The sequence below is a fragment of the Rhinatrema bivittatum genome, chromosome 4 (genome assembly GCF_901001135.1).
Source record: "Rhinatrema bivittatum chromosome 4, aRhiBiv1.1, whole genome shotgun sequence".
Taxonomy (NCBI): Eukaryota; Metazoa; Chordata; class Amphibia; order Gymnophiona; family Rhinatrematidae; genus Rhinatrema; species Rhinatrema bivittatum.
Genome location: NC_042618.1, coordinates 198,535,848 through 198,541,847, shown reverse-complemented (window position 1 = coordinate 198,541,847; position 6,000 = coordinate 198,535,848).

Sequence of the window (6,000 nt, the reverse complement as noted above, 5' to 3'; positions counted from 1 at the left end):
GGTTTAAATATTGCTCCTGTGGGCTCATCATATCCACAACAGATTGACACAACTATTGTTATTTATGCCTCGTTCTGGAGCATGACCAGGCCACGTGCAGGGACTGAGGCCGCAAGTCTGCCCGGGCCCAGAGGCAACGGGCCGAGAAGATTGCCAGACTTCGTGAGGAGGCGGACTACTCACCATCGGGCAGCTATGCGCCCTCCCCACGGCACTCAACTCAATTTTCAATGGGCCCGAAAACACGGTCAAGAGATGCTCAGAAGAGGGGCCTCCTTGGAAGACCCAATGGCTTCAGGCTATCAGAAGAAATGAAAGCATCCCAAAGAGTCTGAAACCAGGCAAAAAAATATCAAGGCCAGTGTTTCATCGATGCGGCCATATTCGGCGAAGCCGCATGCCTCGATGCCCGGCAAACCGGCACAGGACTCTGCTAAGCAATCTAAACGGAAGCCTACCACTCATATGATCAACTCATCGACGCACCCCAATGCAAAGCATCTGCACAGTCCCGTTGAGCAGCGACATCCCATGACGCAACTGTGTTGGCCTGCAAAGCACCTGCGTCTTCCCACGCCACACCTGCATCATCCCACGATGCATCTGCATCATCCTGTGATGCATCTGCATCTGTCCACAAGGTCAAGCAGCAAGTGAAGCATAGGCACGGCACACAAACACCACCAGTGCCACCTGACCATATCAGCCAAATGGATGTTCCATGTGGAGCCAATCCAATTGCACCGATGCAGTCAAAATTTCTAAAGCCTCCAAGAGAGGATCCCGAAGACCTGCTGCTACTGTGAGCTTCTTGGGCTGACCACCACCTGAGGGCCAGAGCTAGAGAGCACCTTAGTGATTCTCCTAGGGGACAGACATCCCGTGACCTAGAAGTCATAGTAGAAGTCGAGCCTATATTACAAACTTTCATGCCCAGGCCATGGTCACCATGAGCGAGATCCTAATAGGTTATCTCATCTGGGTCTTCGCATCACAGTCACCAGGTTTGCTCAGGTTTATCCCATGAGTCCAGACAAAAATATGAAGTCCCTCAACTTCATGAACCGCTATACTCCAGGGGCAAGAAGATTGTGGAAGAGCCATTATCCTTCATGCGTCTTCATTCTCTAGTCTCCAATATATACAAGGCAGCTGTGCAGCTGTGTGAGAGGTGTGGTGTACTTTGTTGCCATCAGAGTTTGTTCAGCATCCAGCTCCAAAATTGTTGAGACATAGCTCCACCAGAAGCCATCCAACAGATTTTGGCCATACTTTTTCTTTTTCTCATCCTGACATCCAGAGGTCAGTCCTCCAAGGTTTCATAACCCAAGTTCCGAGTGTCTTGGAGTGGACCAAGGACGAGCCTCCTCAAAAACCAGGGAGCAAAGTCCAGGGAACCCAGATTCCCCAGAAACATCCCCTGTACAAGGTGAGGAGACGGACAAGCCGAATTCCCCTCCTGCTTACCAATTTCCAACACTATCACAGACCTCTTTGATGGGTCTCCCATCCGAGAACCAGAGGACCCTCCAGAGCATACCTCCCCTTCTAAGGATCTCACATATCCAAAGTTTGGGGAGAAGATGGGAATTGCATTAAATGTGGAGATCTGAAATATCCCTGACCCCTGCAAAGAATTTTCGGAATCTTAAATATTTTGAATGTTCCTTTGGAACCTGCAGCTCTGCCTCCTCACTCGGTATTGGATTCAGTCCTCTTCAAATTTTGGGAGTCTCCTCACTCTAACTTGCCAGTGGCAAGAAAGCTGGACTTGAAATACTGCCTCAAAAGATCTTAATACTATGGCCTAGTCCACCTCCCCACACACTTCGGTAGTGGTCGAGTCAGCCATAAAGAGAGCGAAAAAGTTGAAGCTTCATGCCAGCTCCCCTCCGGGAAAAAATAATAAGATCCTAGATGGCTTCACAAAGAAGGTGTTTCAAAGTTCAATGTTCAATGCTTACATCTCGCATTCAGCAGCATCAGTTTTATGCGGTGCAGTACATATATAAATGTTTATAGTGCCTAAAGCCCTGTGTGTGCTCTGACATGGACAATCAAATCATGCCTCAACAGCTGCAGGACCTCAAGGAAGGAATCTGTCATCTCCTTTGCTCCATTTACGAATCCTTTGAGACTACTTTGAGAACCTGTGCATCCGCAATAGTGGTTCGAAGAACATCTTTGTTGTGAACAAGCTCAATCAGGGCGGAGGCACATGACAAACTGGTGGATCTTCTTTGCTTGGGAGACAACCTCTTTGGGGACAAGCTTCATGAAACAGTGGCACAGATCAAAGAACAGAACGTGGCAGTTCAGTCCCTCAATTATCGCACTACAAGAAACCGTACTATCCTCAGAAATCCTATTGACAATACACGCAGTATAGACCTACCACTTATCAAGAGCCTCACCCACAACCTCCATAGTCAGCACAGAGAGCATACACACGGGATCGTAGGCAAAAAATGCCCCCCTCAACAAACCACCCCTAAGATTCAACAGGGTTTTTGAAGATGGCCACACCGCAGCCATTGAAGTCTGGCAGGGCCACTGTCACTCCAGTGGGGGGGCAGAACCACCAATCATTTTGTAGCGTGGGCCACAATTACTTCCGACAGATGGGTTTTGAGGATAATCCAACATGGTTACCACTTATAATTCAAAACTCCCCCTCATTTGTCCCGACTGCTTCTGCCAACGAGACATCTTGGGCAAATTTCCCTCTTACAACAGGAAGCAAAGACGTTGCTAACACAAAAAAGTGATTCCACCTTCCTGCTACAATGCGGGATTTTACTCCCAATACATCCTCATTCCCAAACGCATGGGAGACCTGCGTCCCATACTAGAACTCTGTCCGCTGAACAGGACATTGAAGAGGGAAAAATTCAAGATGACAATGTTGAAGACCATTCTATCCTTTATTCAGCAGGGAGATTGGATGTGCTTTCTCGATCTTAAAGATGCCTATGCTCATATACTGATTCACTGCTCAGGTTGGCGCTACCTTTGCTTCCAGATAGACAAACACTACCAATGCAAGGTTCTTCCCTTTGGTCTGTCTTCTGCTCCGTGAGTCTTCACAAAGTGTTTAGCAGTGGCTGTGGTGCATCTCCACTGCAAGAGTTTACAAATCTTCCCGTATCTGGACAACTGGTTGTTTCGCCCAATCCACCAGATCTTCAAAGGGACCTTCAAGTTACCATTTGATGCCTCGAAGTTCTAGGTTTCCTAGTCAACTATGAGAAGTCGGTCCTCCAGCCAGCACAAATCCTACAGTTTATAGGAGCAAAGATAGACTCCGTTCGGGAGAGAGCATTTCCGCCAGAAGACAGAGTGAAACTCCTCCAACTGCTGGCAATACACTTAAAGAACAGATCCAACACCACCGTACTTTTGTTGCTGAAGCTACTAGGCCACATGGCTGCAGCATGGCTGCCTTTCACTCAGCTGCATATGAGAAAACTGCAGTGGGGTCTAAAAAGACAATGGGCTCATGGGACTCAACCTCTCTCAATCAAAGTACTGATCACAACTTTGATGAAAAGGGACATAGACTGGTGGCTAAGACCATCAACCCTAACGGAGGGAGCACCTCTTCAGCCTCTGCCTCATCAGTTGATTCTCACTACAAACGCCTCCATCACGGTCTGGGGGGGGGGGGCACACCTTCTTCATTATCTGACCCAGGGGTTGTGGTCCTCTGCGGAGACCTCCTATCAAATCAATCTCCTAGAGCCCAGAGCTATTCGCAGAGCCTTGATAGTATTCGAATATAGCCTGAAGAAGAAAGCTGTTATGGTCCATACAGACAACCAGGTTGATATGTTTTACATAAACAAGCAAGGTGGATCCAGTTCACTGAGCCTATACATAGAAATGACTCTGATAAGGGAGTGGGTGACAGAATGAATCATCTCTCTGCAGGCGACATATCTGCCTGGGATAGCAAACATACAAGCAGACAGACTCAGCAGAGTGTTTCATCTGCACAAGTGGTCCCTCAACCAATTCTTGGCCGACAGTATCTTCACCAATTGGGGCAAACCCTCCATAAACCTATGTGCGACCCAAAACATCACAAAACTGGAGATATTTTGTTCTCTTCTTCCCTGCCTGGATAGGACATCCCAAGATGTGTTTCTCCTTTCATGGTCCAACGGTCTACTCTATGTATGTGTTCCTGCCAATCCTGCTGTTAAACCCACACAGTGCATCCAGGACAGGGTGGAGATGATTCTCATTGTTCCAGCCTGGCCAAAGCAACCATAGTACGCATATCTTGTACAACTGTCAGTACAACCACCCAGAGTGCTGGATTGCCAACCAATGCTCCTGATGCAGGAAGGAGGAACCCTTCTGTACCCCTACTCTCATCACTCCACCTCACGGCTTGGAGATTGAGTGTCAAATCTTAGAACCATTGCGCCTTCCAGCTGCTGTTCAGCATGTCCTCCTCTCTTCACAATTATTTCTTCAAGTGGTCCTGTTACGTTGAGTGGTGCCAGAAGCAATCACTCAACCCATTCGATTGTTCTTCGAAGCGCTTACTCAACTTCCTCTATCAGGTCTACAAACTTCACTGGTGAAAATGCATCCAAGTGCAATAGCGGCTTATCACCAGACAGTGGAGGGACATTCCATTTCAACACACCCATTAGTGTTTCACTTTATGAAGGGCCTCTTGCATATTCTTCCACCGATACACCCTTCAATTCTTTGGGTGTTAATGTAGTATTAACTGCTCTGATGTCCTGGCAGAGGTGGACCCTGAAGTTCCTTACTTGGAAAGTATTGTTCTTGGTAGCAATCACATCCACCCAGAGAATTAGTGAACTACAAGCCTTGGTCCATTTCTCACCATATCTGCAATTCTTCTGTGACAAGGTGTTATTAGAGCCATACCCTAAATTTATGCCAAAAATGGTATTGGTTTTTCATTTAAATTAATCCATTTCCCTCCCAATGTACTTCCCAAAACCCCATAGTACTCAAAGTGAAAAGATTCTACATACACTAGATTATAAAGGAGCCCTTGCCTACTGCAAGGTAAGAATGCAGCACCACAGGAAAGTTCTGCAATTATTCATCTTTTATAATTCCCAACAATCTGGGTTTAGCAGTTTCCAAGAGAACGTTAGCTAACTGGCTGACGAACTGTAGCCGTCACTGTCATGCCATGTCTTCCACTCCTCTTCCTGGAAAGGTAAAAGCACACCAGATAAGAGCAACAGCAATCTCTCAGGCACATCTAAAGGACGTACCCAAAGTGGACATTTGCAGAGCCGCAACGTGGTCCTCAATTCATACCTTCACATTGCATTATTGACTCGACAAGCTGTCTGATTAGGACAGATCAGCAGAAAGCGCAGTGTTAACCGGAGTTGAAAGTAGCCAGAGCCTGCCACTTAAGTGCATGTTACAGCTACAAGTTTGCAGACTGTATCCTCTGATCGAGTCTTCCTCAAGAGAGCAGCAACCCTCAGCTTGGGACTTCCCAATCAGCATGGCTCATTCACTTGCTTATCGACGGGAAAAAGCAAGTTTTCCCGTCGATGAGCCGTGAATGAGCCGTGCCTACCCGCCCACCTCTCTGGCAGTCTCTGGAAACTTTGACAGACATAGTCCGTATTCTTTCATACCTACTGAGGAAAACCGCTGATGATGACTGAGGTACTCGCGCAGGAACACCCGATCATGGGCAGAGCAGATACCTCTGCTATAGGAGAAGGTTCCAGACCGCACAGCCAGAGGACATCGCACCCAATCAGCATGGCTCATTCACTCTGCTATCTACGGAAAATACTATTTACAGTAAGCAAACTTGCTTTTATCTATGCGATGCGGTAACTCTACAATTTTCCTAACATGCCCCCTTTTTTTTTTTTTTTTTAATCGCGGGCGCTATTTCTGCTATATTTATAGCATTTTGATGAATCTAGGCCTTAGGGCCCTAAATTTAGGAGCTCAGCTTTTTTTGAGTATCAGCCCCAAAGG